Raw genomic sequence first — 25,055 nt, forward strand, 5'->3', positions numbered from 1 at the left:
TCGCAAATTAATCTTGGACTTGTATCACCACCTCCTCAGAGCTCAGCTTTGCAGTAGGCTTCAGAGCAGAGAACTTCTTTTCAGGGAATAACACCCATGTTTAATACATTTCCATCTTCCTTAGCTCTTTTTTCTACCCAAAGCAAGAAAATCTTTATATTTATCCAACAACCAGGCCACAACAGACTTGATCAAATGAATTTTTTTTGCTTGCCTAGTATTTATGATAGGCTTGAGAATTCAAACTTCAAAGACTATTAGTAAGTTTTTTCCTCCTCTGTGGTCTACTGGAGCCTCCCTTCTCTGAGTCAGAGAAACCAAGATCTAGATGGAAGAGACAAATAGAATTATAGGTAAAAGGGATTTCATGGGGAAAAAAAGGCACCTCAGTAATTGCTTCAAAATACTTTTTCTGTCACTTTTATAAATGGGGCTTCTGATTGCTCCATTAGTCACTCAAGAGTTTGCTCAATCCCTTCTCTCAGAGACTTGGGCTGATTAAATCTAGGAGCCATGGTAAAAGTGAATCACTAGACCTGAAAAGCTGAGAACCCAACTCCTCACTTCACTGACATCTAACAAGGGCACTCTCTGGGGCTTTACTTCATAATAGTAGTAATTAAAGGCTACCTTTTATTTCATTGGTACCTAAAATTGTCGTGCTTTAAATGTGATACTTTATTTATTTATTTATTTATTTCCATTTATTTTTATTAGTTGGAGGCTAATTACTTTACATCATTGCAGTGGTTTTTGTCATACATTGAAATGAATTAGCCATGGATTTACATGTATTCCCCATCCCGGTCCCCCCCCCCCCCCACCCACCCGATCCCTCTGGGTCTTCCCAGTGCACCAGGCCCGAGCACTTGTCTCATGTACCCAACCTGGGCTGGTGATCTGTTTCACCCTAGATAATATACATGTTTCGATGCTGTTCTCTTGAAACATCCCACCCTCGCCTTCTCCCAGAGTCCACAAGTCTGTTCTATACATCTGAGTCTCTTTTTCTGTTTTGCATATAGGGTTATTGTTACCATCTTTCTAAATTCCATATATATGTGTTAGTATACTGTAATGGTCTTTATCTTTCTGGCTTACTTCGCTCTGTATAATGGGCTCCAGTTTCATCCATCTCATTAGAACTGATTCAAATGAATTCTTTTTAATGGCTGAGTAATATTCCATGGTGTATATATACCACAGCTTCCTCATCCATTCGTCTGCTGATGGGCATCTAGGTTGCTTCCATGTCCTGGCTATTATAAACAGTGCTGCGATGAACATTGGGGTGCACGTGTCTCTTTCAGATCTGGTTTCCTCGGTGTGTATGCCCAAAAGTGGGATTGCTGGGTCATATGGCAGATCTATTTCCAGCTTTTTAAGGAATCTCCACACTGTTTTCCATAGTGGCTGTACTAATTTGCATTCCCACCAACAGTGTAAGAGGGTTCCCTTTTCTCCACATCCCCTCCAGCATTTATTGCTTGTAGACTTTTGGATAGCAGCCATCCTGACTGGTGTATAATGGTACCTCATTGTGGTTTTGATTTGCATTTCTCTGATAATGAGTGATGCTGAGCATCTTTTCATGTGTTTGTTAGCCATCTGTATGTCTTCCTTGGAGAAATGTCTGTTTAGTTCTTTGGCCCATTTTTTGATTGGGTCATTTACTTTTCTGGAGTTATACTTTATTTAAATACAATAAAAACTGTATAAGATAGGTCAGATTATTCTTTCCATTTTACAGATGAAGAAACTGAGGCATGGAGAGATTAAGCAATTTGCAGGAGGTCACAGAATGAAAGAAGTAATCTAATCTAGGTAATCTTTTTTAGAGTTTATGCTTTTAATTACTCTGCAATTGACTCCACAATATTTGCCTTTAAACTGCAACAAATACAATTCTATAGTTGTAACTACATTCTGACAAAACTTTATTTTTAGTATACCAAATTTTGACTACAGACATGTATGTTGAGTGAGGTTCTGGCTATAGTCGTGTATGTTGAGTTAAGTTCCACTTTAAACGTTTATTTGCCAAGTATCTTGCAACACACCAATGAGGAATTTAAATGAATCATTTATAAGGATGCGAAAATTGAAAATTGCCTTTAAAAAGTTTAACAATAGTAAATTTAAAATAAGATTTTCCCTGACAGTCCACTGGTTAAGATGCCATGCTTCCACTGCAGGGAACACAGGTTCAATTCCTGGTTGGGGAACTAAGATCCCACATGCCACATGCCATGCACAGAGCAGCCAAAAATGATAATAATAAAATATATAAAGATAAAATAGCCTAAACATAAATTTTACCTGTTTGAATACAAACCTCAAAACTTTTTTTAAAATAACTCAAAGAAAGTGACTATTTCTTAAAAAGAAAAAATAACAGCCTATGGACTAACTAATGTTACTATGCTTTTTATTGACATGAAAAGAGTTCTATAAAGTGACTATGCTAAGAAATCTTTCTTTTTATCCCTGTCACATATGGTGAAAATGAAGGTTAACTTGCTAATCCCCAACTTGTGGACTATAAACAAAAAATTAGACTTCAAGAGAGGAGAGCTGTAATAATAAAGTAACAGTGAATCATGCATCCCAAATCATAGCTGCTCAAATAAATAAAATATGGTACCCCAGAAAACTCAAAGGAAAGGCCCAGTTAGAATCAAACTTCACAAAAAAAAAAAAATGTTAGCCTGAATGCACTGTGCCTGGACTCTTGATAGAAAAGATATAAATATAGAAAGATACCTTGAAATGCAAGGGCTTCCCTGGTGGCTCAGATGGTAAAGTGTCTGACTGCAATGCGGGAGATCTGGGTTCGACCCCTGGGTTGGGAAGATCCCCTGGAGAAGGAAATGGCAACACACTCCAGTGCTCTTGCCTGGAAAATTCCATGGACAGAGGAGCATTGTAGGCTACAGTCCATGGTGTCGCAAAGAGTCGGACACGACTGCGAGACTTCACTCATTCACTCACTTACTCACCTTGAAATGCAGCCATTTAATTTTTTCAATCGGGAAAAATCTTCTCTTCTTTCAAATATATGTTAAATAATTCTTTTTTATACTGCAAAGAAAATCATATGCAGGCAAAACCTCTACTGATACCAATAACTAGAAGAAATTCTAGCATGCTAAAATCAGAAAAAATAAGGCTGAATGGGCTTCCCAAAACCTGAACATAACTTTAGGAGTGGTACTGATTTATGGTTCTGTTGTCATTTCCCCCCAAAGTCTCTTTATCACCAATACTATCTGATGCTCTCAAACCAAAGACATTCTTCCTGTATACTTGGACTTTTACATTGTCTTAAGCTGATTAATTCCAACCTCACCTACCAAGACTGGAATTAAAATGGCAATCTATTACAATACCTTCTAATCATTCTTGGGACTAACCACCTATCTATTTGACACAAGGAGGGAAAAACATACAAATATATTGATACATATTGATCTACATATACATGTGTGCATGATTCATAGACACATCATTACATCTAAACACTTGAGCTTGCAGTCAAAGTTCCTTTGATTAACCACAGGGAAAATATGTTTCCATAGCCATACTTTAAATGGGACGGTCACCAGTCTGTGCTAACAGGTCATCCATCAGTTATGAAGTGAGATAAGTGGATGTGCTTAACCTATGGTTGACATTTGGTAAATAGTTCCCTTTCTCTTTCAGTTGTACAGAAAATATAAATATTAAAGAACTGGGAGTATGTGCAGTGGGATAGTGAAAAATCTTTCACACAATAACAAGGGTGTACTGTTCATGAAGTCAGTGAGTTTATTTTGTTAATCGATGGATCCCTAGCACCTAGACCAGTAACTGGCCATGTGTGCATGCTAAGTCGCTTCAGTTGTCTCTAACTCTGTGTGACCCTATGAACTATAACGTGCCAGGCTCCCCTGTCCATGGGATTCTCCGGGCAAGAATACTGGAGTGGGTTGTCATGCTCTCCTCCAGGGGAATCTTCCCGACCCAGGGATCAAACCTATGTGTCGTATGTCTTCTGCATTGGTAGGCAGGTTCTTTACCACTAGCGCCACCTGGGAAGCCATAGTGGAATTAAATGAACGTATATTTAACATCTGAATAAATGATTGTGTGGTAGAAAGGAAGGAAAGGGAGAAATAGGGAGGAAGCCAGGCAGTCAGTCTGGCTAATAAACTGTGGCGCATGCTATAATGTTCTTTCACAAGACCAGTGGTTCTGATTCAAAGGCTAAGAAATCAGTTTCCCCCCCGAAATACTGAAAAATACATCATTTTCATTCTACCTATGTAGGATAGTGAGATGTCAGGAGCTCAGCTCATATCCCATTCTATCACTTTGATTTGTGTGACCTTGTTAAAATTTCTTAATTTCTCTAAGCCTCTGTTTTCTCACCTGTAAAATAGTTGCAATAAGTAATTACTAGCATTTAATAATACCTGTTATGGGCTGAATTGCATCCCCCTAAAACTTTTATGTTGAAGCCTTACTCCTATTGTGGCTGTATTTGAAGACAGAACCTTTAAACAGGTAATTAACTTTACATGAGGTCCTAAGAATGAGGTTCTAATCTAACAGGACTAGAATCCTTATTAAAAAAGAGAGACAGAGAGAGAAACTAGAAAGACAGGCACACAGAAGAAAGGCGATGTGAGGACACAGTGAAAGGCAGCCACCTACAAGTCAAGAGGAGAGGTCTCAATAAGAAGCAATTCTATTAATATCTTGAAATTAGACAATATCTCTAGAACTGTAGAAATAAGTTTCTGTTTTTTGAGATACCAGTCTATGGTATGTTTTTATTACAGACCAAGCCAATTAGTAGTTTTTTTAAAGGTCTATTGTGAATGTTGGAGTAGAAAATATAATCTATGGCCTGGAATTTAGGAAATGCCCATAAATGCTAACTATTAATAATGTGGTTAGGAAACAGTTCACTATAAGTCTCCCAACTTCCTGCACATCTTAGCAAAGGCTCTGAAAACTTAGGCTTAGAACTATCTTTTTAAGAATGCTTATATAGCAAATAGCCTTGGTAGAGAGTGGTTCAGTCACTAACTTTTGTCTGACTCTGCGACTCCATGGATTATAGCACACTAGTCTTCCTGGTCCTTCACTACCTTCTGGAATTTGCTCAAACTCATGTCCATTGAGTCAGTAATGCTATACACCTGTCTCATCCCCTATCACCCCTTTCTCTTCCTGCCCTCAATCTTTACCAAAATTTGGGTCTTTTTCAATGAATCAGCTCTTTACATCAGGTGGCCAGAGTAACTTTCACTTTAGTAGAGAAGAATAATATCAAATTACCAATGACATTTTTCACAGAACTAGAACAAATAATACTAGAATTTATATGGAACCATAAAAGACCCAGAATTGCCAAAACAATCCTTATGAAAAAGAACAAAGCAGGAGGCATAATTCTTCTGGACTTCAAACAATACTACAAAGCTACAATAATCAAAACAGCATGGTATTGGCACAAAAACAGACACATGGACCAGTGGACCAGAATAGAGAACCCAGAAATAAACCCACACACCTATGAACAATCAATTAACTTTTGACAAAGGAAACAAGAATATACAATGGGGAAATGGTCTCTTCAGCTAGTGATGTTGGAAAAGTTGGACAGTCACATGTAAATCAATTAAGTAGAACATACCCTCACACCATAAACAAAAATAAACTCAAAATAGCTTAAAGACTTAAATATAAGACAACACTATAAAACTCCTAGAACATAGGCAAGCCATTCTCTGACATAAATTGTGCCAAGGTTTTCTTAGGTCAGTCTCCCAAAGCAACAGAAACAAAAGTAAAGTAACAAGTGGACCTAATCTAACTTATAAACCTTGCAAAGCAAAGGAAACTAATTGTTGTTGTTGTTCTGGCACTAAGTTGTATCTACCTCTTTGCGACCCCATGGACTAAAGCATGCCAGTCTCTGTCCTCCACTATCTTCTGGAGTTTGCTCAAATCCATAACTATTGAGTCAGTGATGCTATCTAACCACCTCATCCTCTGCCACCCACTTCTACTTTTGCCTTCAATGATTCCCAGCATCAGGGTCTTTCCAGTGAGTCAGCTCTTCTTATAAGTAGCCAAAGTATTGGAGTTTCAGCTTCAGCATCAGTCCTTCCAATGAATAGTCAGGGTTGATTTCCTTGGACTGGTTTGATCTCCTTGCAGTCCAAGGGACTCCCAAGAGTCTTCTCCAACACAATAATTCAAAAGCATCAATTTTTCGGCACTTAGCCTTCTTTATGGTTCAACTTTCACGTCTGAACCTGACTACTGGAAAAACCACAGCTTTGACTATATGGATTCTGTCAGCAAAGTGATGTCTTTGCTTTTTGATATGCTATTTAGGTTTGTCATAGCTTTCTTTCCAAGGAGCAAGGGTCTTTTAACTTCATGACTGCAGTCAACATCCACAGTGATTGTGGAGTCTATGTAAATCTCTCACTGCTTCCACTTTTTCCCCTTTTATTTGCCATGAAATGATGGGACCTGATGCCATGATTTTAGTTTTCTGAATGTTGAATTTCAAGCCAGCTTTTTCACACTCCTCTTTCACCCTCATCAAGAGGCTTTTTTGTTCCTCTTCACTTTCTTCCATTAGAGTGGTATTATCTGCATATCTGAGGTTATTAATATTTCTCCTGGCATTCTTGATGCCAGCTTGTGATTCATCCAGCCCAGCATTTCTCATGATGTACTCTGCATAGAAATAAGCAGGGTGACAATATACAGACCTGTCATACTCATTTCCCAATATGGAACCAGTCAGCTGTCCCATATCCAATCCTAACTGTTGCTTCTTGACCTACATACAGGTTTCTCAGGAGAGAGGTATGGTGGTCTGGTACTCCCATCTCAAAGAGTTTCCACAGTCTGTTGTGATGCACAAAGTCAAAGGCTTTAGCATAGTCAATGAAGCAGAATTAGATATTTTTTTGGAATTCCCTTATTTTCTCCATTATTCATTGAATGCTGGCAATTTGACCTTTGCCTTTTCTGAACACAACTTGTACATCTGGAAGTTCTCTGTTTATATACTGCTGAAGCCTGGTTTGAAGCACTGTGAGCATTACTTTGCTAGCATGTGAAATGAGTACAATTGGGTGGTAGTTTGAACATTCTTTGGCATTGTCCTTCTTTGGGATTGAAATGAAAATTTATCTTTTCCAGTCCTGTGGCCACTGCTAAGTTTTCCAAATCTGCTGACATATTGAGTGCAGCACTTTAACAGAATTATTATTTAGGATTTTAAGTAGCTTAACTAGAATCCCATCAGCTCCACTAACTTCATTCATAGTAATGCATCCTAAGGCCCACTTGACTTCATATCCCAGAATGTCTGGTACTAGGTGAGTGACCACACTACTGTGGTTACCCAGATCATTAAGAATTTTTTGGTATAGTTCTCTGCATTCTTACCACCTCTTCCTAATCTCTTAACAATTCCCTGGTGGCTCAGACGGTAAAGCCTCTATGTGCAATGCAGGAGACCCGTGTTTGATCCCTGGGTTGGAAAGATCCCCTGGAGAAAGAAATGGCAACCCACTTTAGTACTCTTGCCTAGAAAATTCCATGGATGGAGGAACCTGGTGGGCTACAGTCCATGAGGGTCTGCTTAATCTCTTCTGCTTCTAGATCCTTACCATTTCTGTTCTTTATTGTGCCCATCTTTGCATGAAATGTTCCCTTGATCTCCCAGTTTTCTTGAAGAGATCTGTAGTCTTTCCCATTCTATTGTTTTCCTCTATTTCTTTGCATTGTTCATTTAAGAAGGCCTTCTTATCTCTCCTTCTCTCCTTTCTCTGGAACTCTGCATTCATTTGGGTATATCTTTCCCTTTCTCCCTTGCTTTTCATTTCTCTTCTTTCTTTAGCTATTTGTAAAGCCTCCTCAGACAACCACTTTGACTTCTTCCACTTCTTTTTCTTTGGAATTGTTTTGATCACTGCCTGGTGTACAATGTTATGAACCTCCATTCATAGTTTTTCAAGCACTCTATCTACCAGATCTAATCCCTTGAAATTATTCATCACCTCCACTGTATAATCATAAGGGGTTTGATTTAGGTCATACCTGAGTTGCCTAGTGGCTTTCCCTATGTTCTTCAATTTAAGCCTGAATTCTGCAATAAGGAGCTCATGATATGAGCCACAGTCAGCTCCAGGTCTTGTTTTTACTGACTGGATAGAGCTTTTCCACCTTTGGCTGCAAAGAACATAATCAATCTGGTTTTGATACTGACCATCTGGACTAGGAGACAATATTTGCAATGATGTGACTGGCAAGTGATTAATTTCCAACAAAGAGATCCTACAACCCAAAAATAAAAAACAAACAACCCAATCAAAAAATGGGCAGAAGACCTAAATAGACATTTCTCCAGAGAAGACATACAAATGTCTGATAGGTACATGAAAAGATTATCATCATTGATAATTACTAGAGAAATTAAAATCAAAACTAAACTGAGGTACCACCCCACACAGATCAGAATGACCATCATTAAAAAGTCTACAAATGTATGTCGGAGAGGGCATGGAGAAAAGGGAACCTTCTTATACTCTTGATGGGAGCACAAGGTGGTCCAATTGTTAAGGAAAACAGTATAGAAGTTCCTCAAAGAAAATTAAAAATAGAGTTGCCATATGATCCAACATTTCTACTCCTGGATTTATACCCAGATAAAACTATAATTCGAAAGATACTATGTGCATAGCAGCACTAACCAAGAAATGGTAACAACCTAAATGTCCACTGACAGATAAATAAAGATGATGTGATCTATATATACAATTGACTATTACTCAGTCATAAAAATAATAAAATAATGCCCTCTGCAGCAACATAGAGCAACTAGAGAGTAGCATACTTAGTAAAGTCAGTCAGAAAGAGAAATACAAATACCACATGATATCACTTATATGTGGAACCTCAAATATCACACAAATTAACTTATCTATGAAACAGAAAAAGACTCACAAACATGGACAACAAACCTGTGATTACCAAGGATGGAAGAGGGAAAGACTGGAAGTTTGAGATTAGCAGATGCAAACTAGTATATCAGTTCAGTTCAGTTCAGTTCAGTCTCTCGGTTGTGTCTGACTCTTTGTGACCCCAGGGACTGCAGCACGCCAGGCCTCCCTGTCCATTGCCAACTCTCAGAGTTTACTCAAACTCATGTCCATTGAGTCAGTGATGCCATCCAACCATCTCATCCTCAGTCATCCCCTTCTCCTCCTGCCTTCAATCTTTCCCAGCATCAGGGTCTCTTCCAAGGAGTCAGTTCTTTGCCTCAAGTGGTCAAAGTATTGGAGCTTCAGCTTCAGCATCAGTCCTTCCAATGAATATTCAGGACTGATTTCCTTTAGGATGGACTGGTTGGATCTCCTTGCAGTCCAAGGGACTCCCAAGAGTCTTCTCCAATACCACAGTTCAAAAGCATTGGTTCTTTGGGGCTCAGCTTTCTTTATAGTCCAACTCTCACATCCATACATGACTACTGGGAAAACCATCGCTTTGACTGGATGGGCCTTTGTGGGCAAAGTAATGTCTCTGCTTTTTAATATGCTGTCTAGTTTGGTCATAAATTTTCTTCCAAGGAGCAAGTGTCTTTTAATTTCATGGCTGCAGTCACCATCTGCAGTGATTTTTGGAGACCCCCCAAAATAAAGTCTGTCACTGTTTTTGCTGTTTCCCCATCAGTTTGCTATAAAGTGATGGGACCAGATACCATGATTTTCATTTTTGAATGCTGAGTTTTAAGCCAGCTTTTTCACTCTCCTCTTTCACTTTCATCAAGAGGCTCTTTAGTTCTTCTTCACTTTCTGCCATAAGGATGGTGTCATCTGCACATCTGTGGTTATTGATATTTCTCCTGGCAATCTTGATTCCAGCTTGTGCTTCATCCAGCCCAGCGTTCCTCATGACGTCCTCTGCATATAAGTTAAATAAGCAGGGTGACAATATACAGTCATGACGTACTCCTTTCCCTATTTGGAACCAGCCTGTTGTTCCATGTTTAGTTCCAACTGTTGCTTCCTGACCTGCATACACATTCCTCAAGAGGCAGGTCAGGTGGTCTGGTATTCCCATCTCTTTCAGAATTTTCCACAGTTTGTTGTGGTCCACACAGTCAAAGGCTTTGGCATCGTCAGTAAAGCAGAAGTAGATGTTTTTTTCTGGAATGCTCTTGCTTTTTGTATTATGCAACAGATGTTGGCAATCTGATCTCTGGTTCCTCTGCCTTTTCTAAATCCAGCTTGAACATCTGGAAGTTCATGGTTCATGTATTGCTGAAGCCTGGCTTGGAGAATTTTGAGCATTACTTTATTAGCATGTGAGATGAGTGCAATTGTGTGGTAGTTTGAGCATTCTTTGGCATTGCTTTTCTTTGGGATTGGAATGAAAACTGAACTTTTCCAGTCCTGTGACCACTGCTGAGTTTTCCAAAAATGCTGGCATATTGAGTGCAGGACTTTCACAGCATCATCTTTTAGGATTTGAAATAGCTCAACTGGAATTCCATCACCTCCACTAACTTTGTTCATAGTGATGCTTCCCAAGACCTACTTGACCGCATTTCAGGATGTCTGGCTCTAGGTTGGTGATCACACCATTGTGATTATCTGGGTCATGAAGATCTTTTTTTGTATATAGTTCTGTGTATTTTTGCCACCTCTTCTTAATATCTTCTGCTTCTGTTAGGTCCATACCATTTCTGTCCTTTATTGTGCCCATCTTTGCCCTTGGTATCTCTAATTTTCTTGAAGAGATCTCTAGACTTTCCCATTCTATTGTTTTCCTCTATTTATTTGCATTGATCACTTCGGAAGGCTTTCTTATCTCTCCTTGTTATTCTTTGGGTATGTTTGAATGGGTACACCCATCTGCATTCAAATGGGTATATCTTTCCTTTTCTCCTTTGCCTAGTATATATAGTATATCTAGAATATTTATATATATTTGTATATATAGGATGGATATATACTAGTATATATAGGATGGAAAAACAACAAGGTTACTGCTGTGTAGCACTGGGAACTATATTTAATAATCCTGTGATAAACCATAATGAAAAAGAATATATTTATATGTATAGTTAAATCACTTTTCTAAACAGCAGAAATTAACACAACATTTAAATCAACTACATTCCAATAAAATTTTTTAAAATATTGCTTAAAAAAAAAGAAGATAGGATAGTATTTTCCTATAGATCAGAGTGAAAGTATATTTATTACCCAGTATGCCAGTATTCTTGCCTGGAGAAATCCATGGACAAAGGAGTCTGGCAGGCTACAGTCCATTGGGTTGCAAAGAGTTAGACACAATGGAAGTGACTTAGCACACAAGCAGGTACCAGTATAATAAAGGTAATGTATCGCTCCAGGGCAAATGTTAGTCATGTTTACTGTAGCCTATTATAAAAGATTCGGGTTCCCTAAGCTCAGAGTTCCTTAGCTGTGATGCAAACACACTGTGTGTGCAGCAGCCAACTTGGCTGCTTCATTTACCTCCACAGAACTTGGGAAGAGAGTAACTGACACAAACATAAAGCTCAGATCATTTGCAGTAATAAAGGCCTTTGTCTTTGCCTTGTTACAGCATTCCTGCAAGTGGCTAACATCTTAGATAACAAGTTGGTAAAACCAAGTTCCTTCACAGTTCTTGATAATTATAAGTGTCATTTGTTACCTTTATTACTGCTCTTTAGGAAATAAAAACATGAGAAAATAATTTAAAAATATAGTCTTTGAAAGGGTAGCTCCTTTGGAGTGCTTAAGTAGTTAAGTCGATTATTAGACAGAAACTGTATGTCTCCTAAAACTAACCCTTCCAGCTGTTCTCCCCGACTCTCTATTCTACCCACTATCTCTTATCCTTCCAAAATTGCACATCACTGTAAAATCATCTTTTATTTCTCTCCCATTTATAGCTAAATCTCCTATAAGAGTCATATTCATTATCTGTCTTCCTTTCCTCACTGTTTTCTCACTCTTCATTCTGCCAATTACATTCTATCCATTACATTTACTGACATTTGTCATTCTTCCTCTTATCTGACTCTTCTGCAGCATTTAACATCGCTATTCAATCCCTCCTTCTCTGAAACTCTCTCTTTAGCATCTGTGTTATCACACTCCTCTAGATTTCCCCACATTCTCAGTCTTCCTGTTCAAGTTCTTCAACACAAGCTTTGAAAAGTTCTTTTACTCAAGGCCCAGTCTGATGTCACCATCTCTTCTGAGTCTACTGTCTCTCTCTAAGTGATCTCATTTGTGCTCAGGTTCAATCACCAACAATCAATCACAAATTTAATGTCCAAACTGGACTTCTCTGAGATCCAAACTCTTGGATCCAATTCAAGGTCTCTTCTTGAATTTCTTAAAATCATCTCAAATTAAATACATACAAATTCCAGTTCTTGACTGTCTCTGCCACTTTCCACAGTAGCACTTCATTTCCTGAAGAGACAAACAGATACATATACACACATACATACATAGATGACGTAGACATAGATATAGACAAAGGGTGCCACTGCTCATGGAGTTCTGCAAAGAAACCCATTCTTCACTTTTTCTTCTCCCTTTCCACCCCCCACCACCTTACCATAGCAAACCAGGTACAGTCTACTGCTTGCTTCCTAAATATCTTATATTTTCAATCTCCACATTTCTCCATCATCACATCTCACCTAGACTCCTGTGATAACCTCTGGATCTGTCTTTCTACATTCACTCATTGTCAAGTTAATTCTCCATGCAGAGGCTACATTTTCACAAATTGTCATCCTGCTTATTTGCCATCATTCCCATCTAATCCCTCAAACCCTTCAGTGGTAGTCTGTTGTTCAGACAAATTCTTGTCAAGGTTGACAAGGCCATATGTGCTCTGGCTGCATTTTCCTTTTCAGCCCCATTTCACATAGCTCTTGTCCTAGCTTTTGTATTGTAGTCACTTTGCTTACTTTCATTTTCTCACATACCCTACTCCCCTTGAAGCATGCTTTCTCCCACTTCAGGGTCACCTCCTGAAATGCATCTCTTCCCTTGTCCATCACTCCACTACTTCTCTTATTCTTTAATTCTTAATTCAAACATCTCTTTCTCAGGGAAAATTATCCTTCCCTTTCCTAACATTTACATACCCTCATGGCATCCTATGCTTCATAACAAATATACTGCACATCATTTGAATAAATCAACAAATGCTAATGCAGGAGGACACTGTTTCTCTGGTGACCCCCAATAAACTGTGCTTCCCGGTATTACACCCTCATGTCATCCTCACCGCTTAAACTTGGGGTAGCCCTGTGGCTTTCTCTAACCAAAAGAATGCCAGCTCTGGGACTAATGGTTAAGAAGACCCAGAAATGCTTACTCCTGCACTCTTGGGTATTCTGAACTTCTGTATAAGAAGTTCTGCTACTACAGAGATAATGTGGAAAGACCATGCAAAAAGGGAAAGGTCCTGCAACTACAGAGAGAGATCAAAGTCTAGTCATGCCAGCATCCCACCTGAGCCTGGCCCCAGCCCACTGCTGGCCTGCTAGCTAAAGACAGCCATATGAGTGAGCACCAGGGAAATAACTGCCTGCTGAGCCTGTCCAGGTATGAGAGTCAGGAGAAATAGTAAATTGGTTATTTTTACACCATTACATTCTAGAGTAGCTTGGATGCAGTTATAAGGGAAAAGCTATGAACTAATAATCATTAGGTACCAATTTAAAAGAATTTTCATGAAAGTTTACTGCTACGTTTGGATTTTTATCAATATTTTATTTTTTCTCCTTAAAATATGAAGGAAACAATCCTAAGTTGAGAATTTTGAGACACTCAGTTCAGTTCAGTTGCTCACTGTGTCCGACTCTGCGACCCCATGAATCGCAGCACGCCAGGCCTCCCTGTCTATCACAAACTTACCATAGTTTACTCAAACTCATGCCCATCGAGTCAGTGATGCCATCCAGAAATCTCATCCTCTGTCATCCCTTTCTCCTCCTGCCCCCAATCCCTCCCAGCATCGGGGTCTTTTCCGAGTCAACTCTTCACATGAGGTGGCCAAAGTATTGGAGTTTCAGCTTCAGCATCAATCCTTCCAATGAACACCCAGGACTTATCTCCTTCAGGATGGACTGGTTGGATCTCCTTGCAGTCCAAGGGACTCTCAAGAGTCTTCTCCAACACCACAGTTCAAAAGCATCAATTTTTCTGTGCTCAGCTTTCTTTACAGTCCAACTCTCACATCCATACATGACTACTGGAAAAACCATAGCCTTGACCAGACGGACCTTTGCTGGCAAAGTAATGTCTCTGCTTTTTAATATGCTAGCTAGGCTGGTCATCACTTTCCTTTCAAGGAGTAAGCGTCTTTCAATTTCATGGCTGCAATCACCATCAGCAGTGATTTTGGAGCCCCCCAAAATAAAGACTGACACTGTTTCCACTGTCTCCCCATCTATTTGCCATGAAGTGATGGGACCAGATGCCATGATCTTAGTTTTCTGAATGTTAAACTTTAAGCCAACTTTTTCACTCTCCTCTTTCACTTTCATCAAGAGGCTTTTTAGTTCTTCATCACTCTCTGCCACAAGGGTGGTGTCGTCTGCATATCTGAGGTTATTGATATTTCTCCTGGCAATCTTGATTCCAGCTTGTGCTTCTTCCAGCCCAGCGTTTCTCATGATGTACTCTGCATATAAGTTAAATAAGCAGGGTGACAATATACAGCCTTGACGTACTCCTTTTCCTATTTGGAACCAGTTCAAGACATTAGAGGACTATAATATTAGAAGTATATGCCATTAACCACTTACAAATAATATGCATTCTGGCATCTTGGAAATACTCATTTCAGAACTTCAGTCCTTCTTTAATACCAATATTGATCTAGTGTTATTTTTTTAAAGTTTAGGATGCATCAGTTGGATTCAGAAATGAAAACCAGAAAATCAAATCATTCTTCTCACAAGGTTAACAGAATTATTTTTCTTATAAAGTATCATTTTTGTCAGTCACAATGTTTTCTCCTGAGATTAGGCCTTCAAATTTGCTTGATTGCAAAGTTTTTTAAAGGTGGATAAAAGTATTTTACCATAAAAGCTGAAAAGAAAAACATTTAGATTTTGATTTTCTGAATATTTCAGAGAAGTTAAGAAGACCCAAGTATCATCACCCTTAATCTGTAAATAATCTTCTAAATTCCGAAAGATAATTCTTCACCAAGGCCAATGGAAAAACCCATGCTGTCATGAAGATCTCCTTCAACAAAAGTCCTAACAACTAAAAAGTGCTCACATCCCAGATTATAGCCCACTCACTGTCATCAAAAGTAAATTCCTATACAATCAACTTCTTTGAACAATCACTGGGTGTAGCTTTAAGAAGGAGAGTTTTAAAGTAGCTGATCAAGTGGCATCAATCAACACCTGATATTGAATACTTCCACAGCTGCAAACATAGCAGTTATTAAGCAAAGTTTCATTAGGGAAATCTGGAATTCAACCCAATCATTTTGGACAGAAACAGTCTTACACAACTCTTCTTCAATCTAGAAGCAGCATATCCTCCTCCCAAGAGGAGCTATTTCTGCTGAAGGGACATTTTCACTCTATTATACTAATTGTTTGGATAGTGCTAACCACAGAACACCTAAGATTTTCAAACAAAAGAACACATCAGAACAGTCAAGGCAATAAGCAACATGGGAGGCTGTGTTGGCTGCAATTTAGATTTTGTGCTTATTGTGGATTTGTTTTTAATTAATGACAAATTATGAAAAGGCCTAAATCAAACCAAAATCCAGAATTACTTTATGGTAAAAAACTAAAACGTGAATCTAGAAATACTTAAAATTTTAGGGCTTAACCTATTTTCAAACAAGTGTTGAACTATTTTGAAACATGAAGTTTTTTGTTTTTTTTTTTTTTTTTTAGATATCATTCAATAAAAATACCAGAAGAGAGGTTCTGTAGACAAAACAAACTCTATTACTGACAATATTGCTATCTGGTTAAAAATGGGACCACATAATGTCTTTGCAATGGGGAGATTTGTTCTATTTCTGTTTTTCTCATTCCTTGAAAATTAATCATATACTGAGTAGGTGAACCATTCTAGATCTTTCTAGATCTAGAAGAGGCACTCAGACCACAGATACAACTTATTCTTTTTTTTTTTTTTTGGAAAAAGTAATAGTGTGGACTACAATTCCAGTTGATGTAAGAACAAAAGCAGTCAGGAACTTCTTTCAGTATCACTAAAGTTTTGACCTTTGATTCTAACCACTTTTAACTAAAGAAAAGAACTTTGGGTCAATGGGAAAGAAGAAAATGTTAGACTAAATGGGTATGTTAGCATAAGAAAAGGTCTCAGCCTCTATTATGTTTGCAAAGCCTTCCTTGAGGAGTTTTCCAAAATCTCACTTGACAGCCAGAAATGAACTGAGGCTTGGAAAGCAAAAATGGTAACATCACCCATCAGAAGTAGGTAGGCTTTGCCACAGCCTCTGGAAGGAGATGAAACCCTGGGTTCTGTCATGAACAGGGTTTCAGGTTGTTTTTTTTACTGGTCTCTCACTATTCCTCCCTGTTCTCATGAAGCATGCAGGGATGACCTTTAGGGTGCTAAAGGGCAGAGTTTGTTATACAGGAAAGAGAAGATATGTTCAGGTGGAATGTTATTCTCTCATTTTCCAATAGTGACACCATGATTTAAGTTGGGGAAACCACACTCCCTATTTCTTGGTATATGACTTTCCTCTGGTCACAGTGACTGGTTCTGTGATGGTTGTGTGACCTACATGAGACCAGTGAGATTCAACCCTGAGACTTTTATTAAACCATCAGAACAGAGAAGCTGGCATTCCACTGAGTTTGCTGAAGCAATAGGATCTAAATCTAGTGGGAAGTATGTAAGTAGGTGGCAAGGTTGTATGTGTAAAGTCTGCTTGAATGAGGCTAGAACAAAGAAAAACCAAGCTGTGTGATAGAGAAATGGTCCCAAAGATATTTCTGAGGTCCTGGATCCAGACATACTCCCTAGGTTTCTCAAAGATCTGACCCATTTAATTTGGGCTATCATCACTTTCCAGTATTGCCAACAACATTCATGCCTGAAACAATACATGGTAACATATCAAAGAGATAAAGTAACCAAAAACTGTATGGAAAAATACACACCCCAAAGGGATCATAATAAATAATTCAAATGATACTATAATAATCCTATTAAACGATTCTCTCCTATGAGACCAGCCATGATCTCTCAGAATGATGACCCCGAATCTTTCTGTTTTGAGCCCCTACTACATTGCCAGCTCTGTCCCTAGCACTATAAGGCCCAGTTCAAAAATCAAAGTCTCAGTTCATCTGTGGAGATGAGATATTCGTAATGGAAACACTGGCATACTGTTTAAGAGATTATGTGCCAAAAATGAGTTCCACTAACAGCAAAGGTTAGAGATGCCTCACTGTGAGCTGTCGCAGTATGGGGTAAGTGAACTCCCTTAGTCAATCAATTATTTAATACATTCCCTCTAATCACTCTCTTGTTAACCCTGCTCAGGGTTGGTTTTTCACAAACAAGATCTGTAACAAACTGTTCTATCTTTGTTATCTACCAAAAAAAAAACCCACTTTCACATTTTAATGCTTTGTGCACAAAGTGGCTCAGTAGGATATGGCTTCAATTAAAGCAGTTTTAAGCAAATGCAATGTAAAGTTTAGTAACATTAAGACACAATGAAATTCTGTGAGAAATACTTCAAAATAGCAGATGTTAAACACACTGGCTACTATTATAGTTCTGTTCTCCTAAGACAATGATTTAGTTACTGACAGAAGTGTAGGCAGGTCTTGCCTTTTGAGTACTAAACCTTTTGAATCAAGGAATAATCCTACTTCTTTACAACTTTAAATCTTTTAAGTCTCTGATCAATTCTTCCTGGGTTACCAGGAGGATCAGCAATAATTTTCCTAGCACTGATGTTTTGCCATAGTTGCATATGATGGTCCAAAGTACTGCAGTTCTCATCTGCAGCCTCAAGTGTTGGCCAACCCCAACTTGGGAAGCCACATCAAAAGTGTGCTTTTGAAACAACAGAGATGAGACAGTGTCTCAGAGTCAGTGCTCTGAACCGCTACCACCCTGCATCCTTCTACAGACGTGGAAAGGCTATAGATGTTTCTCAACTACTTGTACACCAAATTGTGTAAAACAGGTTATTTCACAAAGGTCCAGGAAGCATGCTTATTACCAAGCATTTCCACAGGAGTCAGCATGGTACAGACTATTCACAACACACGAAGAAGCCTTAAACTCAGCCCATGGAAGAGAAGAGGTAAAGTGAAACCTCTATGAAGCTAATGTACTTTCCAGCTTCAAGAAATTTTAAAGAGCACCTCTGCAGACAGTGAGGAGGAACAAATAAAATTTTTTTAAAGGTCTTCAGAGACTGAAAAGAAGAAATGTGAAAATTTAATGAAAACAGAGAACATGTGCAAATGAAGCAGCAGCCATACCACTAACAGAAAACATTACTGAAAACTGGAGGGAAGGATATTAAATAATTCCAATTATTCCTAAACAGTTGGAGAAGAGGATTGCTGAAACTCAACTAAAAGCTCAGAGCCCATATAGATACCTCAAAGGAAAATCTCATGGGAATAAGATTATCAGGAAACATGTAAACTCTTACATATAAGACATATAGTCTTCAAGAACAGCAGAAAGAAGCCATGGCGAAACACACATACATACACACACACCCATTTCAAGAGAAAGTCACAACTGTCTTTCATTATGACACACATTCATTAAATTTACCATGTGGTATAGTGCTAGGCATTTGAAGACCTATAACACCCTTTTCATGTTAAAACTTTAATGGTTATTATTTTTCTTAAAACTGTCAGGTTCCAAGGGCCACTGGACAGACTGTTCATAAAACAGCAGTCCCATTATTTAAAATTTTATGGAACAATAAGATTTTTACATTAGAAATAATTTCAGATCAATATGGGAGTGCCAGGATTTTATTTTGCAAACTCAGAGCCACTACAAAATAATTGCCACTTACTATAATGTTTCCTTTTTTTTTAACAAAGGAAAATTTTAACAATATAAAATAGGAAAGTCAGACTCTCAGATGAAAATGCAATTTTTCAAGAAAAAAACTATTGTGGTTTTCAAATGCTTCTTCTGGTTCATTCTCTCTTCTACTTTTTGGTATTCTAATTATGCCTATGTTGCTGTATTTGATGGTGTCTCACATTTCTTTGAGATTCTGTTTCTCTTCATTATTTTTCTGTTACCTAGATTATATAATCTTTATCATTGTATCTTTACTAATTCTTTCTTTTGACAGGTCAAATCTTCTGTTGAAACCCTCCAGTAAAATTTTCATTTAGGTTATTTCAACTTTCAACTCCAGAATTTTTATTTGGTTCTTTTTAAAATAATTTCTATTTTTTACTGACATTCCCTACTTGATGGAATACTGTCATTGTATCTTCCTTTACTTTTTAAGTTATGATATTCTTTAATTCTTTTTTATTAAAGCACAGTTCCTATATGATATTATATAATTTATAGGTGCACAATATAGTGACTCAGAAGTTTTAAAGGTTATACTCCATTTATAGTTATTATAAAATATTGATATATCCCCCTTACGGTAAAATATATCCTACTAGTTTATTATATAGCACTCCCCAGGTGATGCAGTGGTAAAAAATCCACCTGCTAATGCAGGAGACACAAGAGATACAGGTTTAATCATTGGACTGGAAAGATCCCTTGGAGTAGGAAATGGCAACCCACTTTAGTATTCTTGCCTGGAAAATTCCATGGACAGAGGAGTCTGGCAGCTACAGTCCATGGAGTCACAGCGAGTTGGACATGACTGAGCGACTGAGCAGTTTGTTATACACCTAATAGTTCATACCTCTTAATCTCTCACTCCTATCTTGCCCTGCCTCCACCACTGGCAACCATTAGTTTGTTTTTTTTTATCCGTGTCTGATTCTTTTCTGTTATATTCATTAGTTTGTTGTATTTCTTAGATTCTACATATAAGGGATATTATACAGTATTTGTCTTTGTCTGACCTATTTCACTTAGCATAACACTCTCAAAGACCATCATCCATGTTGCTGTAAATGGCAAAATTTCGTTTTCAGGGTTGAGTAGTATTCTACTGTATATATGTGTATATGTGTGTGTACACTACATCTTTATCCATTCATTCATTGATGGACACTTAGGTTGCTTCCATATCTTGGCAACTGCAAATAGTACTGCTATTAAATATTAACATTGAGGCACATGTATCTTTTCAAATTAATGTTTTTTTCTATCCTTTAATTCTTTAAACATATTTATAATAGTTGTTTTGAAATTTTTGTCTGAGAATTCTGACATCTTGGTCCTCTCATATGCAATTTGTCTTGCCTCCTTTTTTATCCCATGTATGAATCACACCTTGCTGTGGTTTTTTTTTTTTTTTTTGCATGCCTTATAATTTTTTTTTGTTGAAAACTGGACATTTTAGATAATATACTCTGGCAGCTCTGGATACTGATTCTTACAGCATGGGTTGTCATTTTCTTGCTTGATTGTTTAGTGATTTGACTGGCCTATTTCAGTGAAGCCTATTTCTCCTACAGTTTGCAACCACTGATGTCATCCTTCACAGGGCACAGGCTTGGGCATGCCCACAATCACCTCGTGATGACAGTGATTTTAGCATGGCTCTCACTGACTGCCAATTTCCTAGATCTCAGTTAAGCTGTGTGACTCTGTTAGTAAAATAGAAGGTTATTAGCTTCCGTTAATTGCTGGCTGATTTCTCTGTTGTTTTCAGCAATTCCCTGAGGGATAAATGGCTCCACAGTTTAATCCAATTCAAGTAGGGGCCCTTCTGGTAGTTTGGGGGCTTGCTGGAACTGCAGAAGGACTGTTGTTAGCTATCTCTTTCTCTGGTTCTATCTGGTAAACTTCTAGTTGGCCAATAATTTATCTTTTGTTACCAAGGATCTAGCAGTCTCTTCATCTTTCACTCCCCAAAATCTTCATTTTTCTCAACATCAGTCTAAGACTTGAATGTTTTCACATTCTAATCCAAATAGGGTCAGTTCCTTTGGGGAGAACTATGGGGTTCTCTGTCTTATAACCTGCTGTCCTCCTGGGAAAACTCTCTGCACCACTGCTGTAAATCTGGGGAAAGGATTAGTGGCCTGCTTCTCTCAGAGTAGCCCCTGCTTGTAAAGCAGGTGCAATCTAGGGAGAGTGGCCTCTGCTCTTCTAGACTTACTTCTTTCGGTGTGGAACCTCTGTCCTGTGAGCAAGTTGGGATAAGGGTGCCTGGAATCCATTATCCTTGGTCTACCCTGCCTAGGATCAAGCTTTTACCCTATAAGCCCCAAATGGGAGCCCCAGACTTTTAAGTCTTCTTGCCTGGAACAGAGTTCTACAACATCGAACTGAGGATAAGGATTAGAAATGCTGGTGGCCTGCCCCTCCTCAGAAGATACTGTAACCCTAGACTAGAAGTTTGGGAGAGAGGAAGTTTCACATTTTTTACTACAACCACCTGGTGTGTAGTTTCTATTATGATGAGCTGCTGCTGGGGATAGAGAGAGAGAGTGGGTCATGGCTTAAATGCATAAACTCTAGCTCTTTTAACCTCAATTTAGTAGATTTTCTTTAAATTTCCAGAGACTCAAATGGTTATGCCCTTAGGACAATTTCCAGAGACTTAAATGGTTAGGTTTTTTAAAATAATTTTCACTTGTTATGATTATTTCAATGAGGAGCCAGTCCACAGGGCTATTCATGCTGCCATTTCAAAAGTAGATCATTAGCCTTTTTTTCCTCATTTTGCCACAGACTGGTGAAAATTTTATAATAGCTCTCTATCAGTCTATAGACTGGCATTTATGGACCAGAGCCTAACAAGTTCCATTACATTTTCCAAAGAAAGGCAACTCCTTAGAGAAAGCTCTAAACCAGCATCTCACATTTTAGAGTGCATGACAATCATCAGGAGAAATTTTTCTAAAGTTCAGATACCATTTCCAACTCAAAAATTCTTATTTATGATGTTGGGGGTAAAACCAAAGAAACTGCACTTTTAAAGAGTATCCTGGTAATGTTTCTAAAAATTTAATTTACAAATGAATCATCTGACCACCTGGGATATTTGTTAATGAGATTTTTATTTTGGAACACTTTCAAACTTACGGAATCTTGATTTTGCAAGGTACCATGGTTATGTAAGATGTTAATATTAGAGGAAGCTGGATAAAGGGTATATGAGAATCTTCTGCACTATCTTTGCAACTATTCTATAAACTAACATCAGTATAATGTTATTAACTAAACTGCAGATTTTCCTAGGATTACATTAATTTCTCCACTAATATCCTTTTTCTATTTCAGGATACCACATTGCCTTTAGTCTGGGATCTTCACAAAATGAAGTTTCTGCATTTATTTAAAGATATTTTCTACAATATTATTAGTTACAAGTATACTGCAACTTCCCAGAGTTTTCTGAATCAGATAGTATTTCCCCCACCAAGAACCCTTGGTTAGTTATACATATGCATTCTTCTTCTTTATCTATTCATCTGTTGCTGGACACTTAGGTTGGCAATAGTATTAAAATAATGATGCTATGAATGCTGGGGTGCATGTAGAGTTTTTCATTAGTGGTTTCATTTTTTTTCAGATACATACCCAGGAGTGGAATTGCTGGGTCATGCTGTGCTATGCTGTGCTTAGTTACTCAGTCATGTCCGACTCTTTGTGACCCCATGGACTGAAGCCCACCAGGCTCCTCTGTCCTTGGGGATTCTCCAGGCAAGAATACTGAGTGCTGCCATGCCCTCCTCCAGGGGATCTTCCCAACCCTGGGATCGAACCCAAGTCTCCCACATTGCAGGCATTTTCTTTACCGTTTGGGGCACCAGGGAAGCCCAAGAATACTGGAGTGGGCAGCCTGTCTCTTCTCCAGGGAAACTTCCTGACCCAGGAATTGAACTGGGGTCTCCTGCATTGCAAGTGGATTCCTTAACAGCTGAGCTACCAGGGAAGCCCTGCTGGGTCATATGGCAGTTCTATTTTTAGTTTTTTTGAGAAACCTCCATACTGTTTTCTATAGTAGCTACTCCAATTTACATTACCACCACCAGCAGTACAACAGTATTTTTTCCACATCCTTGCATTAACCTTCAGTTTTAAATATTTTCTACTTTTTTATGTTTTCACATTGATTCTTGTTGTTTAGGAGTGTGTTCATTAATTGTGAAAACTATCTGGGGTTTTTTGGTTGTCTTTTTGCATAAATTCTTAGTTTCCTGGTAGTCAGATACTGCCTATTCCCAATTCTCTCTATTTTCTCCTTCTAGAATGCCTATAAAACACTGTATTTTCTCTTTCTCTCCAACATGTCTCAACTTTTCTCTCATATTTTCTTTTTCTCTTTAGTGCATTCTGATTGATATTTTTAACATCACATTAAAGTTGATTAATTCTCTCTTCAGTTATGTCTAGTTAGTTGTTTAATCCATTTGATAATTCTTTAAGTGCTATGTTTTTATTTTTAGAACTTCTACTTCTTGAAGACCTAACTTTTTTCTTATTCATTATTTGTTTTCATTGCTTAGTCACTTTTAATATTCTTATTTTATACTATTCTATTAGATATTTCCATAATTTAAAGGTATTAGGTTTTAATCCTGCTCATTGTTACATTTTATAACTCCTACTCATGGGGGTCTTTTTTCTTATGTTTTATAATTTTAGGTTAAAATTTAATTTTAGAAGGAATTTATGTGTAGGAAACCTATGAAGTTTGGATTTATGGTAATCTTCCTAAGAAGCTTGCAAATGATTTTTCCAGATGTTTGAGAGTTATCAGTGGCCTAGGATCTTTTGAGTTAATTTCTCAAGTTGTGTTTCTTTTCTGTACTATACAAGGAGTACATATTCAAATCCCAAATCTAAATCAGGCACACATCCACATATCTTCTTTTCTAAGACATATCTTTCTTGTTTGTCCTGTGCTAATGGTAGATTTTCTTCTAGAGCCTCCCACTCAAAATCACAACTTTGTCTTGAAGATCTCTGTTTCAACACACAGAGTCTCAATTTTTCATCTCATATCTCTGCATGGTTGTTAAAACTGAAGCCCTTGCTTTAAGGAGACCCATTACATCCTCCCAAGACTCACCAAGCATCATTCACAAATCCCTGAGATTTTCAACTCCATCTATACTTCTGACTCACAGTGATACCATTACTTCCTTTCAAGATCAGATAAACAAGAAAGAGGTTGTTTATTTAATCTAGTATTTCTAAGTGTTTACACAAGGCACACTACTAAACTTATCAGCCAGGTTTCTAGACCTGAAAGTAAAAAATAACTTCTTTTCTCTAGTGAGAATTAACACTATCACAGTTGGCAAGCTGAGTCATTATAAATTACCAATTGTAAAACTTCCAGTATTCTTGGGTTTCCCTTGTGGCTCAGCTGGTAAGGAATCTGCCTGCAACATGGGAGACCTGGGTTTGATCGCTGGGTTGGGCAGATCCCCTGGAGAAGGGAAAAGCTAAACACTCCAGTATTCTGGCCTGGAGAATTCTGTGGACTGTATAGTCCATGGGGTCGCAAAGAGTCAGACACTTGAGCAATTTTCACTTCCACTTTAAGCTCAAAAGTGTTTTATCCATACTTATTTTATACCTCTCAGACCCAGTTTCAGGAAACCATATCAACAAACATATAATTAAGGTCCATACATAGCCCAGAATTCCAATTCCAAAACTTTACACTGTACAACACATGGATCCCAATAAGTCCTTCAATTTTTCTGGACTTTCTCAGAAGTTCTTCTAATCACATTTTCTTAGAATATCTAAGCACAGATCACTTGCCATTTAAGTTTTCTCTGCTCATTATCAACAAATTTCAACAACTTTTCTTCTTTCTTTTCATTCATTCGA

The 25,055-nt window shown here is 38.0% G+C and overlaps 1 long non-coding RNA gene across 2 annotated transcripts in view; it reads right to left on the bottom strand.

Annotated features, from left to right (window-relative positions):
• LOC110129858 (uncharacterized) overlaps positions 1–25,055 on the bottom strand; it is a 378,298-nt gene that overhangs the window by 225,761 nt on the left and 127,482 nt on the right. The gene's annotated exons all lie outside the window — the stretch shown is intronic.

Source organism: Odocoileus virginianus, chromosome 14 (assembly GCF_023699985.2).
Source record: "Odocoileus virginianus isolate 20LAN1187 ecotype Illinois chromosome 14, Ovbor_1.2, whole genome shotgun sequence".
Taxonomy (NCBI): domain Eukaryota; kingdom Metazoa; phylum Chordata; class Mammalia; order Artiodactyla; family Cervidae; genus Odocoileus; species Odocoileus virginianus.